Source organism: Aquarana catesbeiana, linkage group LG02 (genome assembly GCF_042186555.1).
Source record: "Aquarana catesbeiana isolate 2022-GZ linkage group LG02, ASM4218655v1, whole genome shotgun sequence".
Classification (NCBI taxonomy): domain Eukaryota; kingdom Metazoa; phylum Chordata; class Amphibia; order Anura; family Ranidae; genus Aquarana; species Aquarana catesbeiana.
The window spans coordinates 459,994,071-460,011,082 of NC_133325.1; the positions used below are offsets into that span (position 1 = coordinate 459,994,071).

General features: G+C 41.8%; 1 protein-coding gene across 1 annotated transcript in view; it reads left to right on the forward strand.

Annotated features, from left to right (window-relative positions):
- Nucleotides 1–223: 223 nt before the first annotated feature.
- The window catches only part of CDKN1A (cyclin dependent kinase inhibitor 1A), a 32,119-nt gene continuing 15,330 nt past the window's right edge, over nucleotides 224–17,012 (forward strand). The window contains exon 1 of the mRNA XM_073615657.1: nucleotides 224–364. The gene's annotated coding sequence lies outside the window, so the exon portion shown is untranslated. The remainder of the gene's footprint in view (nucleotides 365–17,012) is intronic.

Here is a 17,012-nt window from a genome sequence, read left to right on the forward strand (position 1 = left end):
ACTGATGTGTGATCATTGCTCAGCATTATAGCCTGCATCGTACATGGTGTGTGTCCTGATCGGTGACTGACAGCCCCCTCCCCTAGCTCCTCCCACACAGGCCCCCTCCACTGTCTCTAGCACAGAGTACGGCGTGTGTGTGTAAACAGTCCCAGCACCCCGTGTGTCCGCAGACAGGGCGGGGCCTCCGGCTGGAGGCATTATGCCACGTCGTGCACGCCCCAACAGGGCACGCCCCCTTCGGGATCTCCAGTTTAATGACGTCACACTGATTTAAATAGTCGGGACGGAGTAGTAAGCTGGGACTGAGCGAGACTCCTGAGTGAGTGACATCGGCACGGCACAGAGCAAGGACGACTGACAGGTACGAGCCATACACGGGAAATAGATTGCTTTATCCTGACATTGGTGTCTGCTATATGGATGTATAGAGGATGAGCTGGTCCTATGCGTGTGGATTGTGTATGCAGGTTGTACAGTGTCTGTATCGTGGCCGAGAGAAGTGCAGAGTACAGGGAGGATGGAGATGTCTGTAGGAGCCGGGGTTCCTCCTATTATATGTCTTCACACCTGTACAGTATCCCATCATAGGAGATCCTCTACACCCCCCATCCATAGGAGATCGGCTGCAATCCCCCCATCATAGTAGATCGGCTGCAATCCCCCCATCATAGGAGATCGGCTGCAATCCCGCCATCATAGTAGATCGGCTGCAATCCCTCCATCATAGGAGATCGGCTGCAATCCCCCCCATCATAGAAGATCGGCTGCAATCCCCCCCATCATAGGAGATCGGCTGCAATCCACCCACCATAGGAGATCTTCTCCAAACCCCATCATAGGAGATCGGCTGCAATCCCCGCATCATAGGAGATCTTCTTCACCCCCCATCATAGGAGATCTTCTCCAAACCCCATCATAGGAGATCTTCTCCAAACCCCATCATAGGAGATCGGCTGCAATCCCCCCATCGTAGATCTTCTTCACCTCCCATCATAGGAGATCTTCTCCACCCCTCCCATCATAGGAGATCTTCTTCACCCCCCCATCATAGGAGATCTTCTTCACCCCCCCCCCCCATCATAGGAGATCGTCTCCACCCCCCATCCATAGGAGATCGGCTGCAATCCCCCCACCCTCCATCCAGAGCTGAGCTTTTGCTTCTCATTAGTGCTGTACATTTATCCATTACCTTCATCACATGTTATCCTTCTGCCTTCCATCCAGATGTCTTGGTCTTCACCATGTGCGATCCATCAAGTACCCAGCAATACTGCCTCTCCTCCCCATTGTCCTGTCATATATCGCCCATGTTCTTCTGTCACATCACCTGGAAATATCCCTGGAGCCTGGCCAGTGCTGTACTGTGTAATATCATAAGGTCCCCCCATCTTCAGTACTGTCTTTCAGTTTTACCCTGCTCCTGACTGTCATCTCCAGGTCCTGCCTGGTGCTCTCAGCTAGTGATGTAAAGCACAGGGATCCTGGCTCTTCTACACTGCTGCATCTCCTCATCACTCAGATTCTGTACTCCTCCTGTCACCTGCAACCTGCCTTCTCCATCCATTGCTGGCTTTTCCTGGATTAATGTCCTGGTAGTGGTACTTTCCTGAATGTGGTGATCAGCCAGCACTGTACTGCCTATTAACAAGGGCTTTATTTTACTACTCAGCCACTACTGCAAGCGCACCCTTCTCCAGTACTGTCCTCTTGTTCTCCAGTACTGTCCTCTTGTTCTTCTCCAGTACTGTCCTACTGTCCTTCTCCAGTTGTCCTCTTGTCCTTCTCCAATATTGTCCTCTTATCCTTCTCCAGTACTGTCCTTCTTCTGTACTGTCTGTCTCCAGTATTGTCCTCTTGTCCTCTCCATTACTGTCCTCCTGTCCCGTCCTTCTTCTGTACTGTCTTTCTCCAGTACTGTCCTCCTGTCCTTCTTAAGTGCTGTCCTTCTCAAGTACTGTCCTTCTCCAGTTGTCCTCTTGTCCTTCTCCAATATTGTCCTCTTATCCTTCTCCAGTACTGTCCTTCTTCTGTACTGTCTGTCTCCAGTACTGTCCTCTTGTACTCTCCATTACTGTCCTCCTGTCCCGTCCTTCTTCTGTACTGTCTTTCTCCAGTACTGTCCTCCTGTCCTTCTTAAGTGCTGTCCTTCTCAAGTACTGTCCTTCTCCAGTACTGTTCTTTTGTCCTCCATTACTGTCTTCCTGTCTTTCTCAAGTACTATCCTCCTTCAGTACTGTCCTCCTGTCCTTCTCACATACTGTCCTTCTGTCCTGTCCTTCTCCACTACTGTCCTCCCGTCCTTCCCCAGTACTGTCCTTATCCAGTACTGACCTTCTTCTGTACTGTCCTTCTCCAGTACTGTCTTCCTGTCCTTCTCCAGTACTGTCTTCCTTCTGTACTGTCCTTCTCCATTACTGTCCTTCTCCAGTACTGTCCTCTTGTCCTTCCCTAGTACTGTCCTTATCCAGTACTGTTTTTCTCCAGTACTGTCCTCCTGTCCTTCCCCAGTACTATCCTTATCCAGTACTGTGCTTCTCTAGTACTGTCCTTCTGTAGTACTGTCCTCCTGTACTGTCCTGTCCTTCACCCAGTACTGTCTCTGTCCATTACTGTCCTCCTGTCTTTCCCCTATACTGTCCTCCTGTCCTTCTGTAGTACTGTCCTTATCCAGTACTGTCCTCTTGTCCTTGTCTAATACTCCCTGCTTACCCTACTTTAGTACTGTACTCTCCTTCTCTTCTCCAATACTGTCCTTCTCCATGTCTTCCCTCCTCCCGATCTAGGTGCCCATGGTCTTTCAGCAGCCACTTCTTTTTTTGCCTCCCAGCCAATGCTGTCCTACAGACGTTTATCCAATCCCAATGTAACTGATCTCTTTTGGTATCTTTATGTTGTATATGGGCATCTCTGAATTGTTTAAACTATAAACAAAATGAACAGAGCTAATATAAATATTTGTGTACAGGTGATAATAGCTACAGAATATTCAAGGTACCATGTTACTCAGAAAGCATCGTCGTATATTTTACAGGATACATGGAGCTGTAGACCTGGTTCCGTCAGTAGAAATAGATCAATAGAAATGCATGGCAAAATAATTGTCTGTCTGTCTGTCTATCTGTCTTTCTATCTCTTTTACCCACCAGTTGTCTATCAGCATGACTGTTGACTGTTGACATACATTTGAGAGGCAGGAAAATATGACGGCTGCAGTAATGTATAGGTTAAATATTCATGAAGCAGCGGAGTTGACTTCAGGTAATCCCACACCTAACTCACCTTGTCACATTGGTTGCGTGACGAGCCATTTCAAACATTTGGTCTGCTAGATAACAATATGTCTAGGTGTACATTATTATGACTTGAATGTTCCCTTGCATGCACAGTGTGCCTGCTCTGAACAAAACGCGTTCTCTAGTTTCTAATTGTAGTTAGTAAGATCTAAAATATCTCTAACATATTTTTTTTCTTGTGAAGGGGGGGGGCTAATATGTGAGTTAGACAATTTCTTAAAGCTGAACTCCGCCCAAAAAATATCTAGCCATTTTCACTGTAAAATAAGTGAACTGTAATGATGTGTCTGAATTGTGCATCCACTGTTGCCCTATGTAGTGCTCCAACTTCCATTCCCTCTGTACAGTACAGTCAGCCCCGAACATCTGACACTGAAATTGCACTGCAGCCTATTCTTCTCTAATTATGACATTGACATTTAAAAGTCAACTTGTATGCAAATGTTTAGACAGTATATGTGGCAATGTGAATGTGAAGAATTGGTAATGGTGTTGGTTGCAGATTTGCAGCATGATTTAAAGTGTTTGTAAACCCTTCCATATACCCACTGAAGTGATTGGTCTCAGATGATACACAGAGATGAAACAAATCCCCCTACTTAAGTTTTACCTGTCTATCTGCAGTCTTCTCTTCCCTACATCTGTTCAAAGTCCAGAATTTATAAAGTTTGTCTGAGCTGTCAGAAAAAAAGGGGCAGCAAGCTGAGGTTATACTCCGCAGAGCTCAGTGAGGAGAGTTCTAAGAGCTGATTGGAGGGAAGGGACACACCCCCCTGCACACAAGAACAGAGCTGAGGCTGTCAATCTGCTGGAGATCCCTCCCCTGTCACCATATTTCTCTTGGTGTCAGGAAAACTTGTCAGAAGTGACTCATGCTGATGGCAGAGGAACAAAGCAGCAGACAGAAATGACAGCTAGTGCTCTGGATTGAGACAAGTACACACTATGATGGGTTATTCTTTTTTCATATTTCGTGTCTGAGGTTTACAACCACTTCAAAGCTTTATTTCTCTTCACTAAGATCTCTATTATTTTCAATGGGACCCATTTACAACCTAAGCGTATGGTCTCTTGAAGCTCATCACTCGAAAATGTATGCAAACTTCTTTTGAGGCAGAGTTGCAAATTTTGCTCCTAATAATCTTCAATGGGAGTGTCTCAAAATGCACGAAAAGCATGCATAACCCCATCTAGTGACAACTTTTCATTGTCTAAAAATACTAATAAAAAAAAAAATGCTTCATGCCTGAAAGAATAGCAATCTACAAATGCTCAGATTGTGGAAGATCTAAAATTCATGAAGCATCTTAGGGCATGTGACCGGAGGTCCTGTGAACCTTCACAAATTGTATTAGAAAGTAGAAATCCCATACAGAGGATACTGAACGCTGCAAACCACCACCATGGAGAAGTGTGCCCTTGTGATGGCCTACAGACTGTCATACGGTTATAGTGATATAATCATATACCTACTACCTTTAGGCTGCCTTAATGGCCTTGCAATCACTAAAATCATCAAGGTTCCTTTTGATTTCTATTTAAATGACAGACAAACCCGCACGCTGCAAATACTCTCAAACTTCAGTTCAAAAGCGGAATTGAAGATTGAAGGGATCAAAATGATTATACATTTTTTCTATGATCTGCAATTGCATCTGTGAGTTCAAAAGGAATGGAAAGCAGTCTAATGCTGCAGAAATATTAACATGCCTTTAGGCTCACGTTAATATATGCTGACACTGTTGGCGTATTATTAGTCATCTCCTAAAATAAAATCAGAAACATGTTTATAACTGATTTCACATTACCTTTGGCACTTGGGAGCTTTATATCACATGTGGAGTGTCATTGCTGTGAATGCCATCCAGTTCACTAGAAGTCGGTGATCCTACAGCAGGGCAGGACAAATCCAGAGATCCAATTATCCATAAAGCTGAACTTCATGGTTTTTAGGGCACTATTCTACGTATACGTATTCCATGCTACAGAAAAATGGAAACCGATCACACACAGGCCAAACCAAGTAATGTAAGGTGGCTTCAGCTCTGCTCTCCACCCTCAAAAGAGGTCCCTCAGATTTGTTTTGCCCCCTAGTGGGCTTAATCCTTGAGGCCTCACCAATGCTGAAACGCATCGAGGGACCTCTCCTGCAGGTGAAGAGCAGAGCTGAAACCATCCTACATTACCTAGTTAGTTTTGGTCACAGTGAGTCGGCCTCCTGTGTGCATGGTTGCCATTTTTCTGTAGCATATTGTAGCCTGACAGACTGTTTTATACGATCTGCACTAGTTCATTACATATCATATTAACTGATATCAGTGATAGGAGCATTCAAGCAGTATTTGTTTTGTTTGTCTACATATACATATTCCATACCTGTTGGTATTGCATATGACTATTATGTAGAAATTAAGCCAGTAGCAGGCTCCTTTTCACATGCTTTCCTCTATATCCTTTGCTCCTTTCTTGTAAATAGCCCACTGTTTACAGAGCTGAATAGCTCAAGCTTGAACCAATGTAAGTATTCATACTCCATACCTGTTGGACTGCTTTGGAAGCAGAGAATCACTGTAGAAGTCGGTGCTACTACAGTGATTGATGCAGTTTTTCAGGTCTTGTGTATTTTTTTTCAATAAATACAAGACATCTGCTGATTGGTCAAGGTGGAGATCGTGACATCACCAACCCCAACCCTCCTCTGCACCTTGGTCAATCAAAGAATACCTTGCCCCCCCCAAAAAAAAGATGTTCTGTGAATTGCAAATGTGGCAAAAAGTGACTCGTTGCATTCACTATGCAGAAAGGCAGATGCTCAGCAAAGGACCCAGGGGACTGCCTTGATCACTGTAGTAGCGCCTTTACCAGTTAACGGATGCCTTGGAATCATTCGTACAAATACACAGGACCCGGAAAACCACAACGATCACTTTAGTAGCACCGACTACTACAGTGAGTCTCTAAATGTGTAATGAAAAACTCAAGCGCTGAAATGAAAATAAATAATGTGATAGAAACTAAAAATTAAACTGCCATCAATCGTGAGTGTTCAGACACCTTGAAGTGAAATATTAACAAAAGTTCAAATTAGAGCGCAACAATAATTTTTTATTAATACAGTGAGTCTCTGCTTCCAAGGCCAGTTCCACAGGTATGGAGTATAAATACTTACATTAGTCCAAGCTTGAGCTATTTAGCTCGGTAAACAGTGGGCTATTTACTAGAAAGGAGCAAAGGATATAGTGGAAAGCATGTGAAAAAGATCCTGCTACTGGCTGAATTTCTAATAGTCATAAGTCATATGCAGTATTTCATATTTAACAATATGAGTAAGGAAAGGCAACGTTAAAAAAAAGTACTATACCTTCTTAATAATAAAAAAAAAGTACTATACAGTCCCTGTAATGTTAGTCTTGTTGTACGTTTTCTGTATAGCTTCCCTTTTTATACATCCACATTTTTCTAAACTTCAAAGTTCTTCCTGCAAGTTAGCAAATCTTTCCGATTTGTGGTGTTTCCTTCATATATAGAAAGCCGAACCTTTTCAGGTCTCTCAAAGGTTTCAAAGCATAGATCTTTAATTTAAACGTTCAGCTTTAGAAGTTTGGTAATAATAACCCATAATTTTTTAGGTGTGGGAAGCTCTGCGTGGCTACACAAAGTATTAAGTGGAACATAAGGAGTGGCTGTGGCAAGCTGCAAGACTCCTGTGGCTTATAGAAACCTAAGGATAACTTGCGTATAAGTCCTAATTAGAGGTGACACACCAAATTATCATGCACACTATCATAAACATGTCATTTAAAGCTTTGCAGATTGTATCAAGTGAGTAGTGTAAGACTAGATTAACTAGACTGTCTCCTCCCTGACGAGGAAGGGTTGCGCATAATAGAACAAAATATTCATTGTATAGAAATATAGTCCTACTTGACTTGTTAGTTGTCCTAACAGTGAAAATATCTGTGTATTGGATGGCTTAATATGGTCAATGTCTTTATGAGATTATCCTACTAACACGCAACAGAAGTTGATGTCAGTCTTTTTTCCACAAGGAACACATACAGTAGTAGCGTGACAAGGTTGATTGAGTGGGTAGAGGATCCCACTTTTGTCTTCATAAAGGCAGCGGAAAGCTGGAAGAGTGGCTAACATCCTATGAGTTAGCTATTGTCTGAAGAATAGGTCTTTTTCTATTCTTTTTTCCAGCTTTTCTCACCTAGGCATATTCCCACCTCCCCAACCCAAAGCCTACTGGGATACTTACATCACACATCCCAAGAGGATTCAGAGCAATGCCAAGCACATTGTACATGTATAGGGCCACATCATCAGGGGGCTGAATGCAAGAACCTGGAATGAGACATTCCAGCCCTCTGAAACCGCCATTATTGAAGAAGGCATCACGGGGCCCAGTGTGCAGTGGCAGAGCAGTAGGTTTCAACAGACAATGTTGGATTTGCTGGGTATGAAAGTATGTTTTTTGAGGGCATCCAGCGGTACAGGAAAGGTGGGGAAGAAACGTAAAGGGGGAGTGAAGTTTAAGTTGGCCAATAAAGGGTATTACTTAAAGTCACTACCCCATTTATTTATTTTTTAAACCCCTGCTTACCTGATGCTGGGTTGTTCTCAATTCAGATACTTACCCATCCAATGGATCCTGTGTTGTCCTGCTGCAATCTTCTTCCCCGCTGCCACCACTCAGGTGCCACATCACCATCCTCCGCCATGACGTTATCAGGAGGAGGCTGTCTCTTTCAGCTTTAGGCAGCCCCCTCCTGATGATGGTCTGCCAAGCCCACCCCCTTGTTCCACTCAAGAATGGGAGCCAATGCCTTCTGGGATATGTGACGTCCATATCCCAGGGGGCACCAGCAGCGCAGCCAAGGCCATAATGGTGGAGAGGGTGGGCTGAAATGTTAAAAAAAAAAAGGAAATGAACGGGAAACAAAATGGAGGACGGAGGGATGCGGTTAGTGTAGAAGAAGATTCCAACGTGCTATTCCAATGCACAAGTTCCTGTAGAGATGGCGGTGTATGTAAGTGGTTGCTGCAGCGACCATCGGAGCGAGATAACGTTACCAGCACCCCATGGATCTCCAGAATGGGTCAAAAATTGTATTCAGTGTTTACATTGTTACAGCAGAAGCAACGTTCCAGAGCCTCACAGGACCCCTCCATCAGGCATGTGACGTATGGCTGATAAAGTTGTGTTGCTTCTGCTGTAACGATGTGATCGCTAAATAAAGTTTTTGAACCCATTCTGGAGATCCATGGTGTGCTGGTGACGTTCTCTCACTTAGTGTAGCAAAAGTGGGAGGCAGGAGTTGTAGAGGAGAAAAGTTCAATTATATAGTTAAGTTTTGCTTACTGCATTAATTGATGGCTCACGCAGAAAGAGAATGCTATATAAAGAGTAATCACTTAGATCAACATGTGATGGTGATTACTTAGTTCTATTTGCTATGGGAATTGCTTTTGGTTGGCTGTGGTAATTACTCTATTTTCTCCACTGCTTTCTGTGTTTTTACATAAGCCAGATAGTTTATCACATTGTCTTCTTATGTGTACATATTTCTGTGCATTCTTCGGATAAAGTACTATGGTAAATTGATGAGTTACACGGGTTATGGCGTGACTGTAAAGGAATATGCTTGGACATGTCCCAAGCAGTGTCTGTCTCCTCCTCGAGAAGTGTGACTAAAGCGGGACCCAGATGACACTACATGACGCAGTGCTGTTATTAGCAACTCGCTGACTCAGCCTTTTACACACTACTACAGGAAACCTTCCTGTTCGTGCCGCAGGAAAATTCAATAGTCACTGTTATGTCTATCTCAGACTGAGTTTTTTTTTTTTTTTTTCTTTTTTGTGTAGTTGAGATTTCCTTTTCAACTCTTCATCTTGATTTTGGATCTTTCTGGGGGTGATTGTAGCCGTATTGGTGCACTTGTGACAGAAACAATTGAGTACTGTCCATGATGCTTTTTTTTTTTATTGGCACTAACATCCAATTTTTCAGGACAAGCTTTTAGGGTGTGCTGAGATCTTTGATGAAGGGAAAGCTTGTCCTAAAAAAAATGGATGTTAGTGCCAATAAAAAAAAAAAAAAGTATCATGGACAGTACTCAATTGTCTCTGATCTTTCTGTAATGACAGAAACACATAATCACATAGAAATACAGGATCTTTAGATCCGTAGAGTCTGCAAATATATGTTTTGATTTTCCAATGATTTCAATAAAGTAGAACCTACTATAGTTTCCTTATGTCATCTCAGTCAATAGATAAAGAAAAAATCTTAACATATCTTTGATATGTTAACTAAGACACTGCAGTGAGGGCTACCAGTGCAGGACAAGCAGGGGGATTACCAAAAATGATCACACAAAAAAAAATTGTACAATTTGTATATGCACAATAGGGCCCCTTTTACATGTTTAGGAGGTGTCAGCATCGCCTCCTGAATGCCTGAGAGCTGCTACTTAGTTGCACTCTGAAAAGCTGTCCACCATTGATCACTTTTCAGAGACTAAACAAGTGTGAACATAGCCTTATTTAGAGTTTTATGTGCTAAATAAATAAAAGTGCAATATCACAGTTCATTATTTTTTAGTGGTATACTCTGTCCATACACATGTTCCTCTCCCTCCTTGTTGCCCATCCTTCCTAACAAAAGTATTCACCCTACTGGTGTACATTAAAGTGGATGTAAACCCTCACATATACCCAGCGAAGTGAACAATCTCAGATGATACACAGGGATGAAACAAATCTCCCTATATAAGTTTTTCGTGTATACCTGCTGTCTTCATCTTTATATACTGTTTAGAAATTGTACGTCCTGTTAGAATTTTCTCTTCCTGATTCACCTGTGGGTATGGATTCTTGCCGTACACTGCGAGACAGCTGATTGACGGAAAGGCACACACCCCCTCTCCACAGAGACTTGCAGAGCTGTGCTATGAATAGACCAGCTCTCTTCTAATCTATTTATAGCACCCACCCTGACACAAAATTCAGCCCGGTTTTATCTCCTGTGACAGAGAACTTGTCAGAAGTTATCATGCTGATAACAGAAGAAGGGAGCAGGAGAAAGCCACCAGACTTAGTTGTGAGAGATAAGAAAACACTGCAGATATATGTGCCCAGCTCAAATTTCATGAATCGGGTTTACATCCACTTTAAGAACAGTTTTTAACCTGAAACCCTGGCATAAGTACTCATTTATTTTGGCAACCAGTGGCAGACCATAATAGAAATTGTCGCACATCACTTTTAGGGCTCATTTACACTTGTTTTGACTTTAACTTTGACACAATTAAAGTGCCTACTGCTTCAACATGCTTCTTTGATGTGTGATTGATGCTTTGGTGATGCTTTATTGAAGCTTTAATAAAGCTTGGCAAATGCCTGGTGTGTTGACTTTTTATTTGTTTTAAAGGGGCCCAGCAGAACCCCGACTTAGTAGTATCCCCACTCAGCAGATCCTCAGCTCATTGGTACCCTCGTTCAGCAGATCCCCCAGCTTATTCGTACCCTCGTTCAGCAGATCTCCCTGCTCAGTAGTACCCCCAGCTCTCTCGATGCCCCACTCAGTAGTACCCCCAACTTTGCTGATGCCTCACTAAGTAGTACCCCCCAGCACTGCTAATCTTCTGGTTTGCTGTTCCTCCTCTCTCTCCGCTCACCTCCCACTATATTGCTCCCACGCTGCTCACCACGTGTTTCATCTGCTAGTTTCTCTTGCTCCGGTTCCCCGGCTGTGACGATCCTCTGTTACTTACTCCTCTCTCTCTTGCCCCTGCTCACCTTCTGCTATAGTGTTTCCATGTTGCACATCATGTGTGCCATCAGCTAGTTGCTCCACTTCAGTCCAAACCCCACTTACCTTTCTGCTGCTCCACGCTGCACACCAGATGTGACGTCTGTACCAGACACTTCCAGAACACATGAACCGGAAGTGACTGCTGATGACATCTTTCCGGTTTGCTTGTTGGATTCCCAGTGCATTTGCATTTGCAAAACCTCCAAAACAAAGCAACGCTAAACCTGAATAAAACCCCATCAAAAGCTTCAGGTGCTGTAAGAGTTTGTCATAGACTTCAATGGAGACTTTGGAGATGCTTTGGAGCACCAAGAAAGCGACATGGGGTCACACCAGAATGCAATAAAATAAATGTCTGCACATATACCAGTGTTTCCCTGTGTTTTTATATGCTTAAAGCCGCGTACACACGAGTGGAATGTCCGACAGAAAAAGTCCAACAGAAGCTTTTCATCGTTTATTCCGATCGTGTGTATGCCTCATCGGACCTTCTTTTTCGAAAATTCGGACGGACCTAGAAATGGAACATGTTCTAAATATTTCTGACGGAACCAATTCCTATCGGGAAAACCGCTCGTCTGTATGCTGTTCCGATGGACCAAAAACAACGCATGCTCTGAAGCAAGTACGAGACGGAAGCTATTGGCTACTGGCTATTGAACTTCCTTTTTCTAGTCCGGTCGTAAGTGTTGTACGTCACCACGTTCTTGACGGTCGGACTTTGGTCGGACTTTGGTTTGACCGTGTGTAGGCAAGACCGCTTGAATGGAATTCCGTCGGTGAAACCTTCGGAGTTTATTCCAATGGCAAAACCGGTCGTGTGTACGCGGCATAACAGTGCTCCTCTGACGAGTTCAGTTCACAATTCATATTGTATCTACGTGTCTGCAGCAATGCCTTTGTGCAATTTTTAACTTTATAACTGTATCTAGTTATTTACTAAAAACCTAAAGTCTATGGGTCCAAAAACATGCGATTCTGCTCTTGTACTACAAGTTGTGTATAAAAAGGTGCAAAAAAAAAGTGTGCACAAATGCACAAAAAAAACCCCTCTAAATTGCACTCAAGTATGGGGATGTGTCCAGTATAATGATCCTTAAGCTGTGGTTTTTTTTTTTGGCTTAGTCCACTGGCTGAAAAAAGAAAAACTAACAGGTTCCTCTATCCACACATACAGAGTGGATGGAGGAATCCTCCTTTTTGAGGCATTGGGGTTTATTTTCCTAAAGGCAAATAGACTGTGCACTTTGCAAAGTGCTGTTGCACTCCAAGTGCATTTGCTCCATAGCCTAGTAAATGAGGTAAGGCTTCACTTTGCAAGGAGTACCCAATCATGTGCAAGGAAAATAATATAAAACAAAAAAACAGCATTTTTTGCTTGCACATGATTGAAAGATGGAAGTCAGCAGAGTTTCTGCTCATTTACTAAGCTCTGGAGCAACTGCAACTTGCAGAGGGCAGCTGCACTTTGCAAAATGCACATTATTTTTCCCTTTAGTAAATCAACCCCAGTGTATTCTGACAGCGGCACTTTACACTATCAAAATACACTGATCCGCGGCTGCAGCCACAGATCAATGAAGGATATTGCAATATGTTCCTTCGACAGAAGTCGATTTAAACAATCGGTTTCTGCCCAGCAGAGGAGTCCACACGTTGATTGAAATACGTTCAGTTCCTCGTAAGGAAAGATACATTTCCCTTTAAAGTGGTCAGTCTGTCTTATATAGTGGATGTCATCAGATTGTTTTATGATCGTCAAATGTCAAATCAGGACAGTATTCATAAACTTTGTGACACAAACAGGGGAAAGCAATAGAGATAGCACTGTGCAAAAATAACCGAACTTATTGACGTTTAGTATGCCATTAAACTTGTATAACATGATACAGTATAGTGTTCCCTTAGTAGCAGTAGAAAGTGTCTGGAGTCCAAGGTTAAAATGAAGATAAGAACATAGGATATGTTGTAAACAAGTTTCAGTTGGTGCCTAGGACTTCTCATTTCTATCTGTTATGGGTGGAGATCCTTTTCCTTAGTAAAGGGAGTTTACATGGCTTACCACATGGGAAATTCCTATTTGTATGACAAGTTTCATATATCGGTTTTCATTTCTGTTTCCTTGTAAGTATGGAGCCCTCCTCCTGCTGGCACAACCGTATAGTTGTGGGTTGTAAACTCATATGATCCCAGTAGCACAGAAACAGTAATACCTGTGATATTACACAAATCCGAACCTGTAAATCATTTAGAGTAGTATTTATTTATACAGTGCTGGCTATCTAAAACATATTTTAAAGAGGCCCTGTCACCAACTTAAACGATTGCCGGGAAAATTGGGCATTTTAAATGTCAGCTTGCTGTGTTTTTTTTCCTCTCTACACAGGCCAACACACATTTTGGTGCCTCAATTGTTGTTCTTGGATATTTGACCAGCTCATTCCAACGGCACCAATTTTTCCCTATCAGCTCTATATTTTTTTTGCGATATAGCATAAATGCCATATACCACTTCTTACTCTGGCCGCCTGTCAAAAACCAGGCTATAAATACAGCAAAATATATTGGAAAGATTCACGCAGCACTGGTGTGAAGTAGGCGTGAATGGTGTGAAGTAGCCATAACCTCTCTGGTGCTCGATCTGCAAAAACGAATATGAGTGGCAATATACACACCTCATACATGATCAATAACTAGAATACAGTTAAAGCGGAAGTAAACTCCCATGCGTGACTTTTACCTATAGGTGAGCCTTAGAGCTGCACGATTCTGGCCAAAATGAGAATCACTATTTTTTTTTGCTTAGACTAAAGATCACGATTCTCGCTGCATTACACCATCTTTCATATTTTACAAAAAATCAGGCTAACTTTACTGTTTAGTTGTTTTTGAATTTATTAACCACTTGACATCTGCACTATAGCCGAATGACGGCTACAGCGCGGACCTGAATTCTCGGTAGGCCGTCATATGACAGCCTCCCCTGTGCACGCACCCTGGAGCGCGCTGTGATCACCGAGTCACCAAAGCTCGGATGATCACCGATCCGAGTAAGGGGACGGTCCCGGCCCTTGCCATGTGATCAGCTGTCAGCCAATGACAGCTGATCACATGATCAAAACAAAAGCTCTGTGATCATTTTTTTTTTCTCCTCGCGCTGACAGCGCAAAGAGAAAAAAAAGTAGATCACCGGCTTATCAGCAAGGGACATCAGTCCCGAAGAGGAAGAGGCGAATAATTCCTCATATGTGCCATCAGTACCCCCTGCCAGTGCCACCTGCCATTGCCACCTGACAGTGCCCATGAGTGCCACCTATCAATGCCCATGAGTGCCACCTATCAATGCCCACAAGTGCCACCTATCAATGCCCACCAGTGCTGCCTATCAGTGTAACCGATCAGTGCCCATTATTGCCACCCATCAGTGCCCATTATTGCCACTCATCAGTGCCCATCACTGCCACCCATCAGTGCCCATCACTGCCACCTATCGGTGCCCATCAGTGCTGCCTCATCAGCGTACATCAATGAAGGAGAAAAATTACCTTTTTTAAAATTTTATAACAAAATATAAAAAAATTTTTTTAATTTTTTAAAAAAATTTGGTCTTTTTACATTTTTTTTTTAACAAAAAATAAAAAACGCAAAAGTGATCAAATACCACCAAAAGAAAGCTCTATTTGTGGGAAAAAAAATGATAACAATTTCAGTGTTGTATGTCCGCGCAATTGTCATTCAAAGTGCGTCAGCGCTGGAAGCTGAAAATTGGTCTGGATAGGGGGGGTTTAAGTGCCCAGTAAGCAAGTGGTTAAAGTATATTTTTCCCAAAAATAAGTTTCTGGTGCGTTTTGCATGGATTCTAGGGGCTTTTGCATGGATTCTAGGGGCTTTACCTTTAAGCTCCATATAATGTGCAATTATGATGAAAGTACATAAACTACTTACTACCTATGGGCTAAACAATAGGGACCCATGTAAGGCTAATTCCCCGAGTCAATTTTTGTTTTAATTACTGGAACTATGGGAGCATGACAGCTTGAGTATCAGTATAGGGCTGATTCTGTACGGGCCACACACCACACAAACGCACTGCTTTGCAGCGTACCGTGTTAGCAACCTATTCAAAATAAATTGGCTGCAGCACATCTCTAGGTAAGAAAAAAAAAAGCAGACAGTGAAAAAACCTATTTAAAAACAGGAAAAGAAAATAATTTGAGACTGTCAGGAAAGTTCCTGTACTTTTCCCTCTAATGTAAATAACAGATTGTGGGTAGCTTTACAGTGGTATAAATTCTGTAATTATGGGGAAAACAGGTGGAGCAACTCTGGAAGAACCTGAAGGAATGAAAAGCCTTTTCTAAAGAAAACACATTGTATGATATTTTCTTTTTGAAAATGCAGATGGTAATGATAGCAAGTGTTGGCGAGACTGGAAAATAGAAACTGGCAAATTATGTACCCTGTAAAATATACTTTTTAAATATAAGTAGCTTTTTTGTGTTTCTATGTATTGCCATCTTGTGGACAAAACAAGAAACTGCAACTGCTAAAAGCTTTTTTTTTTTATCTTAGCTTGTAGAAGGGGCTCTGTTGTCCTTATTTCCTGAGGTTAGTTTTCTACATGTATACATATGGGGCAAGCCAGAGTCATGACCCAACTAGTTAAATATGCAAGCCATTTAACATGATCATATGTCCAAGTCACAAGGTTTTGTTACAAAATCAAAACAGGGATTTGTTAGATTTCAAAATCCACATGGTTCGATTTTTTTCCTTTTTTTTTTCTTTTTGTTTCTTTTTACAAATCTGCTAAAAAGGAATGTGGAAGGATGAAAGTGCTGCCTAACTATGTACACAACATAACGTGACAGTAAATAGGGAAGGGCAGCAGAGGTGCTTGAGTACAATGAACTCAGTGACCGCACAGCTGTAGTATTCTTCACCCCCTATAGTCACATCCTGCTAACTCCTTTGGAATAAAGCCGCAGGAGTTTTGAAAGCCAAATTTAGTGAACATGCTTTTTATTTATTTTTTTACATTATTAATTATGGTAATATGTGTGCATAGGTATAAATCCATGAATAGCTGTATTTTTCCTTTTTTTTCAGTGGACCTTGTATTATACAAATGACAATATTGTCAGTAGAGAAAAAAAAGAGAAAATCCATGTTGCCTGCTTAGCTCAGTAAAGACAGGGAAATTAGTTAAATGTTGGTATAAAGCCTGGTCCATCAACTGTGGCCCGGAGAATCCCAAACTGATAGGACAGCTGTTTGCTGATAGAATTCCTGGTTTGTAAGTCATTTATTATGAGATAGAGATATATATATATATAGATATATCTATATATCTATAGATATAGATCTATATCTATAGATATATAGATATAGATCTATCTATATAGAGATATAGATATATCTATATCTATATCTCTATATAGATATATATAGATATACATCTATAGATAGATAGATAGAGATACATCTCTATCTATCTATCTATCTATCTATCTATCTATCTATCTATCTATCTATCTATCTATCTATCTATCTATCTATCTATACATATATAATCTGTGTATCTATATAGATAGATATATGAGGTAGTATTTCTTAATTGTTTTATATTAACAATTTTTATTTGTATTATCATTATTTGATCTTTTATCTTTAGATTTAGGATATTCGTATTTGTACTTGTTTTGTGGCCCTGATAGTGAGTGAGTGTGTTTGGCCCCTGGTAGGCATTGGCTCTATTCTGCTATGAATGAATTTTATCATCGAATTACCTTAGACTCTTGGACGCTTGTTTGGTGCTCTCATTGCATTGCATGGGGTTGATTTACTAAAGGCAAATAGACTTTGCAAGTTCAATTACACTCTGCAAGTGCATT